We start from the raw sequence: 12,143 nt of genomic DNA on the forward strand, positions 1-12,143 counted from the left end.
GTCATTCAGTAAAAATTCAGATCCTTTTATGTGTCGTGGTTGTAAACTGTGTTTATTGCTTGTTAGACTGTGTAAAAGGCCTAATAAGATACACTAAAAAAATAAGGCTGTTGGCCTATTAGGGAAAAAAAGGACTCAATTTTCATTTTTTTGGTTAACTGTAGAAATACAAGAGTTTATGGAACATTATAGCTCCAAACCCAGGGCCTGGGCTGCAGTTTTGTTTTGCTTGCTGGGTTTCTAAAAAATTAATTAGCTCTTTTTCTTTTTAAAATTATAGTTTATGTACAGTCTTATGTAAGTTAACAGGAGTACAATATGTGATTCACAATTTTTAAAGGTTATACTCCATTTATAGTTATTATAAAATATTGGTTATATTCTCCATGTTGTACATATGTCCTTGTAGCTTATTTTGTACCTAATGGTTTGTACGCCTTAATCCCTTACTCCTACATTGCCCCCCAATTGCCTGTCTCATATTTCTCTCTTTTTTAAAAAAATTATTTGGCCTTACTTGCAGCATGGGCTTCTCTCTAGTTGTGGCTGCAGGCTTAGTTGCCTTGTGGCGTATGGGATCTTAGTTCCCCAACCAGGGTTCAAACCCACATCCCCTGCGTTGGAAAACAGATTCTTAAACACTGGACCACAAGGGAAGTCCCCACCCCACCCCACACCTCTTTTTTAGTTGCAAAAGAAATACGTGCATATTGCCTTAGCCTAGGAAACAAGAGCTTAAAGAAAAGTTTAAGTGCCTCTGGTTCGTTGGGAGGTACAATGCCAAGGTGGCCGGAATGAGGGAATCGGATTGTGGAGCCTGGGAGGAATGGGGAGCAGATATAAGGCGGTCTGTTATGACTGATAGACACAGAAGGTGGCTACTGCTTCACAGACAAGTCTAGCCAGTTTCTCTGCCCCAAGTGGTAGCTCTGGATGAGATGTGCAGAAACATCACACCCTGGAGCAGTTCCTTGGGGGATGAATGAGGGATAAATGTATTTGTTGACTCTTTCCCTTTTCCTGTCCTTCCACAGGGTGAAGTTCACCTTCAGGACATTATTTCTCCTCATTCCCAGGTTGCTTCCCTCTGACCCCTTAGCAGTTGCAGAGAAGTGAGACCCCAGGGTGTGGTACTTCATCTGAAGTGGTGGGAGGAGCCAGCGATGCTGGCCCTTTACTTCACCTGGGGAACCAGTGTGTCACAAGGGCAGCAGGTGAGTGGGGCAAGCACCAGAGATGTGGGAGAGAGATGAAGCTGAAGGATTCCAGGCAGGCCCTACCGTGTGTCAGTACAGTACACGGTAAACGCCAAAGCGATACTAAAGAGGGGGCGAGAAATAAGTTTCCCTTCCATTGCAGACCTTCAAGTCACTATCTGTAGTTTGCCACAACATCCTGTGTGTACAACCTTCATCTGTGTTGATGAGATTGTATCAGAATAAGATTTTGCTGCTTATAGCAAACCTTCCAAATACAGGGCTTAAGGGAGGTAGAGGTTTATTGTTCTTTGTCTTATAAACTTCAGAGGAAGCTGAGAAGGTAGGAGGAAGGCAGACGAGCAGTGGCTTCCTAGTGAGCACTCTGTTCCGTTGTGTTTAGCACGGCTTCTGTCCTCAGAGTTGCTTTACATTTTCAAAATAGTTACTGGAGCTCCAGCCGTTTCCAGGCCACAAGGAAAACAGAAAGAACAAAAAGATGTGCTTTCCTAGCAGAGTGAACCTCATTTAAGCAGTTTTCTCAGAGGCCCTGCCTTACAGTGCCCACTTATCTCATTGGCCATCCTTAGCTGCAGTGGAGGCTGAGAAATAAGGCCTTTTGGCGGGAACCCTGTAGCTTGGAATAAAATCCTATTTCATTTAGTAAGAATGAAGGAAAGAGTGAGTACTGGGTAGACATCTGGCAGCTTCATTTTACACAAATTCAACACCTTGCATGTAAAAATTTAATGCATCTTGTAAGCTTACTTCATTGATTTGAATACCTGTATTGCATTCTATTGTGCAGAAATACTAAAATTTATGTAACATGTCCTCCGTGGCTAGATATTTAAGTTACTTCCCATATTTTAGCTATTATAAACAGTGCTGCAGTTAACATTTGCATGTATACATATGTATTTACTCATTATTTGAATCCATGTCCCCGGGATAGATTTACAAATGAGCAATGGCTGAGTTAAAAGGGTAACTGTATTTTACATTTTACCATATATTGTCACATAGCTTTCTAAAATGTTGGCATTGATTTACCTTCTACCCAACAGTGTGTGAGTGCTTATTGCCTTCAGATAAGCACTGTGAAAATAATACGGATAACACTGTGTATCATTAACCTTTATGATTTCCTCCAATTTGATGTAAAAATGGTATCAATTTAAATTTTATTCATTGTGACATTAACTTTTTAAGTGATAGTGTAAATGGTCATTTCTACCTACTTCCTGTCCTAAAGTAGTTTATATCATAAATACCATGAATGGGTATTTGTATAACTCTTAAGATTCAGAAAGAAAGATTTACATTTTCAATTTGCAATCCATTCTAGTGGATTAAAAATTTTTTCATGTTAAAAAAAGAACAGCTTTATTGATATATAATTCATATACAACAAAATTCACTCCTTTAAAGTGTACAATTCAGTGGATTTTAGTATAGTCACAGAATTGTGCAACTACCTCTGATCTAATATCAGATTTTCTCCATCCCCAAAAGAAACCCTGGACCCTTATGGATACTAAGGGAGAAAGGGGAGGTGGGATAAATTGGGAAATTGGGATTGGCATATACACACTATTGATACTATGTATAAAATAAATAACTCATGAGAACCTACTGTCTAGCACAAGGAACTCAGTGCTCTGTGGTGACCTAAATGGGAAGGAAATTAAAAAACGAGAGGATATGTATATACCTATAGCTGATTCACCTTGCTGTTCAGCAGAAACTAATACAACATTGTGAAGCAACTATACTCCAACAAAAACTAAAATAAAAAAAGGAACCCTGGACCCCTTAACAGTCACTCCTCACCACCCACAGTCATTCATCTATTTTCTGTTTCTGTAGATTGGTCTATTTGTCTATTCTGGGCACTTGGTATAAGTTGAATAATACAGTATGCGGGCTTTTGTGACTTGACTTTCACCAGGCATAAATGTTTTCAAAGTTCACCCATGATGGAGTATGCTTCATGCTTTATTTTTTGTAAAATATACATAATACTTATCATTTTCATCATTTGTACATGTACAGTTGTGGTATTAAATACACTCATAGCATATTTAGTGCATTCACTACTATCTATACCCTAAACTTTTTCATCATCCCCAGTGTCAGTTCTGTAGCCATTAAACAGTAACTCCTATTTTTTTTTTTACCTCTCCCAGCAGCTGGTAACCTCCGTTCTACTTTCTGTCTCTGTGAATTGCTTATTTTAGGTACCCCATATAAATAGAATCGTGCTGTAGTTGACCTTTTCTGTCTGTTTCACTAGGCATGATTTTTCAAAGTTCATCCTTCTTTTTAAAATTTATTTATTTTTAATTAAAAGTTAATTGCTTTACAGTATTGTGTTGGTTTCTGCCATACATCAATATGAATCAGCCATAAGTACACATATGTCCCCTCCTTCTTGCACCTCCCTCCCACCCTCCAAGTTCATCCTCGTGTGTATATAACACTGTTTGTTTGTCCATGAATCTGTTGTTCAACACTGAGATTGTTTGACCTTTTGGCTATTGTGAATAGTGCTGTTATGAACATTGGTTTAAGATGTCTGTCTGAGTTCCTGCTGTCGATCCTTTCAGATATATCCCTAGGAGTGGAGTTATAAGGTAGTTCTATGCCTTACTTTCTTAGACACCACAAACTGTTTTCCACAGTGGCCACACCATTTTATATTCCCATAAGCAGTTCACAAAGGTTTTAACCTCCTCACATTCTCACCAACGTTTGTTATTTTCCATTAAAAAATTACAGCCATTCTAGTAAGCAGAGGTGTGAATTGAGGTGTGTATTTTCCTAATGACTTAATGATTTGAGTATCTTTTCATGTGCTTACTGGTCGCTTGTGTGTCTTCTTTGAAGAAGTGTTCAGATGTGTTGCACATTTTTAAATTGGGTTATTTGTTTTTTAGCTGTTGAGTTGTAACTGTTCTTTACCTTTGTAGATAGAAGTCATTGGCAAGCTGTATGATTTGCAAATAGTTTCTCCCATTCTGTTTTTTTCTAACTTTCTCAATTGGTGTCCTTGAAGAATTAAAGTTTTAAATTTTGATGAAGGCCAAGTTATTTTTTCTTTTGTTGCTTGTGCTATCATATTTAAGAAACCATTGATTGCTTCATCTAAGATCATTAAAATTTATTATGTTTTATTCCAAAAATTTATAGTTTTTGGTCTTATATTAAGTCTCTAGTTCATTTTGAGTAAATTTTTATATATGATGTGAGATTGGGGTAAAACATTAAAAAAAACATTTTTATAAAACAAGAAATTTTTCATTACATGTAAATGGTATATATCTGCTTAGTTTTAGCTCATCTTCCTTCAATAGAGAGTTCTTTATTCACATTTTCAAGTAACATTTATTGAGCAACTGCTTTGTGTCAGGCTCCAGTATAGAAGAATGCAAAGAGGAATAAGGACTAGTCTCTATTTCCAATGAAGTAACAGTGGAGAAGGAACACAGATGAGGCAACCAACAGTTAGTGGATGCGATGGCAACAGAAGGGGCACTTACTTCATCTTGAGAAGGTTCAGGGGATGTTTCTTGAAGAAATGATTGACTTGAGCATTGAAGAATGAGGTCAAGTTTGTCAGGTGGACAACTGGTGAGGGAGAGAGATGACATTCCAGGTGGAATCAAAGCACATGCAAAGTAAGTCATGGTGCCCATGAGGAACTGTGGGATGTGTGTAGGCATGAACATGAGGTTGTTATTAATGAAATACTATATTAGGGGTCTGTGTTACAATTCTGGCAGCAAAAAACCGAGGTGAGTAGACCTTATTCCTGGAGACCTTTGCTATTATACAGTTATGAGCGGCTCAACTAAATCAGAGACAATGGATATGAAGCAAGAGGTAGATTCAAGGAATATGTCAGAATGTTAAATTAATGAGAGTTGATGGTGGATGAGGTTTGGCCAATCAATGAAAAGGAAAGAGAGGTCCAGGATTATAGCTTTGGGAAACCTGGGGGATGTACAGGGTGTAGTTAATTCACTGAAATGATGAATTTAGTTAGGGACCTAAATATGGTTTATAAACATCTACATTTTTGAGCTTCCCCGGAGGTGCTAGTGGTGAAGAATCTGCCTGCCAATGCAGGAGACCTATGAGATGTGGGTTCGGAAAGATCCCCTGGAGAAGGGAATGGCAACCCACTCCAATATTCTTGCTTGGAGAATCCAGTGGATAGAGGAGCCTAGCAGGCTACATTCCATAGGGCTGCAAAGAGTTGGACATGACTACAGCTACTTAACATGCATGTACTACATTTTGAAGTAAACTTGGATCAGGTTCAAAACTTTCAGAAGTCTTCAAAGAAGCTTATGTGTTCAACTCTTCCTACAAAGCCCTATTCAATTTCTTCCATTTGAGCTCTTGAATAAGGAGTTTCTTATACTATTTCTTATGCTAACACGTTGCTGGATCACACTTGTGTGTGTTCTTTCCTTTCTTCCCTCCCTCCGTCTTTCCCTAATTCCCTTCAGTTTGTTGTTGTTCAGTCGCTAAGTCCTGTCTGACTCTTTACAACCCCATGGATTGCAACACACCAAGCTTCCCTGTTCTTCACTATCTTCTGGAGTTTGCTCACACCCATGTCCATTGAGTCGATAATGCCATCCAACCATCTCATCTTCTGTTGTCCCCTTTTCCACCTGCCCTCAGTCTTTTCCAGCATCAGGGTCTTTTCCAGTTTGTCAGCTCTTTGCATTAGGTGGCCGAAGTGTTGGAGCTTCAGCATCAGTCCTTCCAATGAATATTCAGGGTTAATTTCCTTTAGGGTTGACTGGTTTGATCTCCTTGCAGTCCAAGGGACTCCCAAGAGTCTTCTCCAGCACCACACTTCGAAAGCATCAAATGTGTACTATTGCAATGGGGAAGGAAAGAAAAAAGGCAGAACTTCCCAGCACTGCTTTTTTGCTCCCTGAGTTGTGGTTCCTCTGTTTGTTGGCTAGCTCACCAGATCCCAGTGGATACAAAGGAATTTGCTTTCCTGCTGGTTCCCTTGGTTAGAGTGCCGCATGGAACAAGCAGATGCCTCATAAGGAGGAAAAGCTGTTGTTCGAATAGGAAATGTGGATAATTGGCATGCTTCCTTCATCTGCCAACGCTGCCCTGAAAACAAGCCTTCACAGAGCGCAGCTCTTCCGCAGTGCAGCTGTGGCTCCCAGCACGCAGAGTCTGTTCTTTGGGAACTAGAAACACATTGATCAGAGCTGTAAGAGCTAATGGCTAAAAACAGTCTAATTGCATATGTCATCTGACAATTCACTCAGTGGGGCTATCATGGTGATGATCGAGGTTTTTGCTGCTGTTTTTGCTTTCTGTGACCCCAGTTTTCAAAGGCAAGATTACAGGCCCCTGGGCTTCATCCTCAGCCCCAAGAAACCCAGGGGAGCAGGAGTCCGTGCATGTCAGTCTCATGCAAGCTGTTTGAGGCCAGGGGAGGGGAATTTAATTTTGTATTTTCCACAGCACTTAAGCAACATTCTGTCAGAAGAGGTAGTTCATGCCATTCACCCAAGTGTCTTCTGGGAGAGTAACTGACCCCCTCTTTTCCGGCTCACCCTCAGGTGAGCTTGCAGGGCTTGGAACAGGCCGTTGGGTGACCACTTTCCCAGGAACTCTAGAGAGAATGGACACAGGCTGCCTTCTCCTTGGTGTCTAGGGAGGACCGAGGGACCAGCTGATGGGGGGAGAGCCTGCCTTACCTTTGGGCCTGGGACAAACACTGACATTGTATAGCTGCCCAGGAGCCTGAGGGGCTTCCTAGGAGGCTCAGTGTAAAGAATCCGCCTGCCAGTGCAGGAGAGGCAGGTTCATCCCTGGGTTGGGACTATCCCCTGGAGGAGGAAATGGCAACCCACTCCAGATTCTTGCCTGGGAAATGCCATGGATGGAGGAGCCTGGTGGGCTACAGTTCATGAGGTTGCAAAGAGACACGACTAAGCAATAGAGCACGGCCTCTCGGTATAGGTCTGTTGCTTGAGCAAACAACCCCGGAGAGGCTTGGGTATTATAGAGCCAGGCTGCAGATAATGTCGTTGAGGCTGAAAGTAGCTTATCTAAACTGAGCCAGGCAGAATTCCAGCCTGGATTTGAGCCCAGAGCCCATATTGGTCACCTGGAACAGCTCTGCTCCATAGAGAGAAAGGCCAATGCAGCGGGTTTGTATAACCCAGCCTGTGTCGCTGCCTTCAAGGAGTTTACCATCTGGCTGCTTTAGCACGGGAAGTCGGCCTTTGGAGCACAAGCTGCCTCAGGGCTGTGGTGCTAGTAGGCCGGGGAGGAGCCAACCCTGAGGGAGGCTGTGGTGATGGGGGGCTTCTTAGAGGAAGCTGACCTCACTGTGGACTTGGCTGAAGAGAGGGAATTCCAGGGTGGTGGGTGCTGTGAGGTGATGCCTGGAACCCTTTTTAGGAATGAGGGACATACTCTCTCAGTTGTCGGGTGTGCTATATGAAGATGACCCTCAGTTGACGCCAGCTAGCGATTACCTCAGCTGAAGAGGACTGTATCACTCACCAACTCATGGGCCCATCTCCTTCCAGGGGAAGTCCAGGCCCAGTGACTGACCATGGCTGAGTGATAGGCCTGGTTGTTTTCCCCAACTTGGGACAACTCAGAAGGTTAGTTTAGCCCTCAAGTTCTCTGTAGGGTTGGCTGAGCTCCTTCTTGGGGCTACAGCAGAGCTCAGTCTTTCCCTCTCCTTCTCCCCTTCTCCTCGTTCTTCCCCAAGTGATTTGTCTCCATTGGTTTCTTAGAGAACCTCACCTGTGACATCTGGTTTCAGGTGATAACTCGTATCTCTGACTGCAGCTGAGTCTACATGATTCTAGACCATTCCCTGGATGTTGTATGGTGAGAGGGCAGGGATCAGTGTGGAATGGGGATGGATTAGTTAGTAGCCCCTGGTGGTACTAGTAGTAAAGAACCTGTATGCTAATGTAAGAAATGTAAGAGACACAGGTTTGATCCCTGGGGTGGGAAGATCCCCTGGAGGAGAGCATGGCAACCCACCCCAGTATTCCTGTCTGGAGAATCCCATGGACAGAGGAGCCTGATGGTTTACAGTCCATAGGGTTGCAAAGAGTTGGAAATGACTGAAGTGACTAAGTACACAGACAAGAGTCCACCAGTGTATGCTCCCTACAGGACTTGGGTCTGTCCCCTGCCACTACCTCATAACTACCCCCTTAAAATTCTTGTCTGGGAGGAACATGCTCTTTAATGCAGGTTGGGTCAGAGCTGAGTGTTTATGTGTACTTGTATGGGGGTGTGGTGGGGCAGTGGCTGGCAGTGGTGCCCCGAGGGGTGGAGGAAGCACCATCTTCTAAATTCCTTTGTGGCTGCCTGGAGAGAGGAGCAGAGCATGGAGAGGCAAGTTGGGAGGGACTAGCTGAGAATGAGGTCCACCATTGAGTGGGAAGGGGAATTAAGTCTGGGAGGGACACTTAAGTAGTCTCAGTGTTTCTAACCTGCGCCCACTTTTGATGCCTGCGCCCACTTTTGATGGATGTAGAGATACCTTGTTCAAAAGGATCACTTGTGTGTGTGTGCAGGACACAGGAGCCCAAAGCCTGCAAATCTCGAAGCAGGCGAGTTCCATTAGGATTGAGTTTCTGTAGTTAGGGTGATCAAAGCAGCTTTGTGCATACAAAATTATAATTTGTAAAGCTGAGACTCCCCACTGGAAGTGCTGTCTTAGCATTGAGCACAGTAGCCTGAGGCTGTGTCGATGCAAACCTAGAACATCTATTTGGCAGCTCCCATCATGCACACCAGTGACAAGAGGCTGCACACCTGACAAAATCTCTGGGCTGCCTCATTTGCCTGTGACTGTATACACACACACGTACACACACGTACAGACACTGGCTTGTCTATAGCCGTACCCACGCCCAGACACACACAGTCAGTCTCCAGTGAGTTTTCTGGGGGCTCTTCTAATCGAGTTCTCATGGAATTGTCCAGTTGGAAGATCAAGACCCAGAAGGGAACTGGCTCCCACCAGGGGGGCTGTACCCTCCTCTGACAATGCTTCTGACCCGAGAACCTTGAATCTGAAAGGGTCTGACCTGGCCCCATGAACGCACGAAGGCCTATTTCCCTGTTTCTTCTAGTCTTTAAGGCAGCAAAGGAGCTGGTGTACATTCTTCAAGGAGGTCACAGGCTCAGAGCTAAGTCTGAGAAAGCGTTGGCTTCGTGTCTCCGGCAAGTCCTAGCAGGGGCAATAGACAGGGCAGGCTGTGGGCAGAGACCGGTTTGGATACTCTGTGATCCATCTGACCAACCAGTGGTCACGAGGAGCCGAGCTGGTGGCTGTGGGACTGGGAAAGAGGGGATCATCTGAGACACACAGGAGGCAGGGTGTGTGGGCGGCAGTAGTGGGGCCAGCAGACAGAAGTCCGGGGTCAGCCCTGGAGGAAGGATGGCTGATAAAGCCACGAAAAGGAACTAGGAAATCAGTTCTCACAAACCTATGAGACAGGCTTCAAAAATAGATGTGGTTTCAAATTCTAGCTCTGTTGCTATAATACTAGCCGTGTGGGAGCCACTGCATAGACAAGTCACCTTGTGGAGACTGATTAGTTTTTTAGTAAAGGAATGGTTTCTTTCAAAAACATGTATTCACTTATTTAGCTAGCTAGCTAACTGTGCCAGGTCTTAGCACAGGTCTTAGCACATGGGATCTTTGATCTTCATTGTAGCATACGGGATCTTTAACTATGACATGTGGGATCTAGTTCTCTGACTGGGAATGGAACCTGGGCCCCTTGCATTGGGAGCTTGGAGTCCTGGCCACTGGACCGCCAGGGAAGTCCCTGTTGTTGTTTTTTAATTGTAAAATCTAGGATAATAACAATAACTTCACAGAGTTGTTTTTTTTTTTTTTTTGCAAAGAATACATTAAGTGAGAAAATATTAGGAAGCATTTATAGTAAGTCAGCACACATCACACTTGGATGGGACTGACTGGATACGGTCTGATTAGCACAATTGATGATGTTGTAGTGGGGAGACATCTTTCAGAGGACAGTTTTAGTTGAGCTGCTCAGGGAAGGGATGACTCAGGGAGGACTCAAGGGTTTACATTGGGGTTTCTTCAGGCCTTTGATGTTTACAAAGTTCAACTTTCCCAAGCACAGAGATGAACTGATTTAGGAAAAGTCTTTTATTTTGAAGAGTCGATACAAATTACAAGCATGAATACTGTTGATAATCTCTTGCATACTTAGATGCATACTTAAATAGTTCAGTTCAATCACTCAGTTGTGTCCAACTCTTTGCGACCCCATGAACACACCAGGCCTCCTGGTCCATCACCAACTCCTGGAGTCCACCCAAACCCATGTCCATTGAGTTGGTGATGTCATCCAACCATCTCATCCTCTGTTGTCCTCTTCTCCTCTTGCTCTCAATCCTTCCCAGCATCAGGGTCTTTTCAAATGAGTCAGCTCTTTGCATCAGGTGGCCAAAGTATTGGAGTTTCAGCTTCAACATCAGTCCTACCAGTGAACACCCAGGACTGATTTCCTTTAGGATGGACTGGTTGGATCTTCTTGCAGTCCAAGGGACTCTCAAGAGTCTTCTCCAGCACCATGGTTCAAAAGCATCAATGCTTCGGCACTCAGCTTTCTTTATAGTCCAACTCTCACATCCATACATGACCGCTGGAAAAACCATAGCCTTGACTAGACGGACCTTTGTTGACAAAGTAATGTCTCTGCTTTTTAATATGCTATCTAGGTTGGTCATAACTTTCCTTACTTACATAAGGTTTGCAATTATTTTATTACCATTATAAGAACAGCTGAGATTTTCATTCAGCTATTTATTGAGGTATCATTGACACATAACGTTAGTTTCAGGTGTACAGTGTCATGATTTGATATTTATCTGAACTGTGGGATCGTCACCACAATGTGTCTAGTTAGCATTCATCACCGTTCACAGTTACCATCCTTTTTCCTTTTGAGAACTTTTAAGATTTACTCCTTACAACTTTCAAATATATGAAACAGTATTCTTAACTGTGTTCACCATGCTGTACATAATAGTCCCTGTGACTTACTTACTTTATAACTGGAAATTTGTGCTTTTTGACCCTCTTCACTCATTCTGCCCACTCTTCCCTCTGCCCCGCACATCTGGCAACCACCTATCTGATCTATTTCTATGAGGTTTTTGTTTTCGTCTTTAAGATTCCACATATAAGTGAGAGCATTTGGTATTTGTCTTACTTCACTGAGCATAATGCCCTTAAGGTCTATCCATGTGGTTGCAAATAGTGAGATTTCATTCTTTTCTATGGATGAATAATATTCTACTGTGTGTATCTGTATAAAGATACCACATTTCTTTATCCATTCATCCATTGGTAGACACTTAATTTCCATTATTTGGCTATTGTAAACAATGTTGCACTTAAGGATACATATATCTTCTTGAATTAGTGTTTTTGTTTTCTTTGAATGAATACCTAGAAGTGGATCATATGGTGATCCACTTGTTGGATCATATGGTGGTTAAGATTTACTCCTCACAACTTTCAAATATAGGAGACAGGATTTTTAACTATAGTCACCATGTTGTACATAATAGTCCCCATGACTTATTTACTTCATAACTAGAAATTTGTGCTTTTTGACCCCCTCCCCTCATTTTGCCCACTCTTCACTCCTCTGTTCTTTGGAAAAGTTTGAGAAAGATTGATATTCCTTGTGAAGCTGTCTGTTCCTAGACTTTTGTTTGTTGAAAAGTTTTCCATTACAGATTCAATCCCATTACTAATAATCAGTGTAATCAAATTTTTGAACTGTACGTGATTCAGTCTTGGTAGGTTGTATTTTCCAGGAATTTATCCATTTCTTCTACGGTGTCAAATTTGTTGGTGTGTGATTTTCATAGTTGGCA

At 42.7% G+C, this 12,143-nt stretch overlaps 1 long non-coding RNA gene across 1 annotated transcript in view; it reads left to right on the plus strand.

Moving 5' to 3' along the window:
• LOC133260545 (uncharacterized) overlaps window positions 1-2,392 on the plus strand; it is a 128,311-nt gene extending 125,919 nt beyond the window's left edge. The window contains exon 3 of the long non-coding RNA XR_009740853.1: window positions 1,035-2,392. This is a non-coding gene — a long non-coding RNA (uncharacterized LOC133260545). The remainder of the gene's footprint in view (window positions 1-1,034) is intronic.
• Window positions 2,393-12,143: the final 9,751 nt, after the last annotated feature.

This window comes from Bos javanicus, chromosome 14, assembly GCF_032452875.1.
Source record: "Bos javanicus breed banteng chromosome 14, ARS-OSU_banteng_1.0, whole genome shotgun sequence".
In the NCBI taxonomy this organism is placed as follows: domain Eukaryota; kingdom Metazoa; phylum Chordata; class Mammalia; order Artiodactyla; family Bovidae; genus Bos; species Bos javanicus.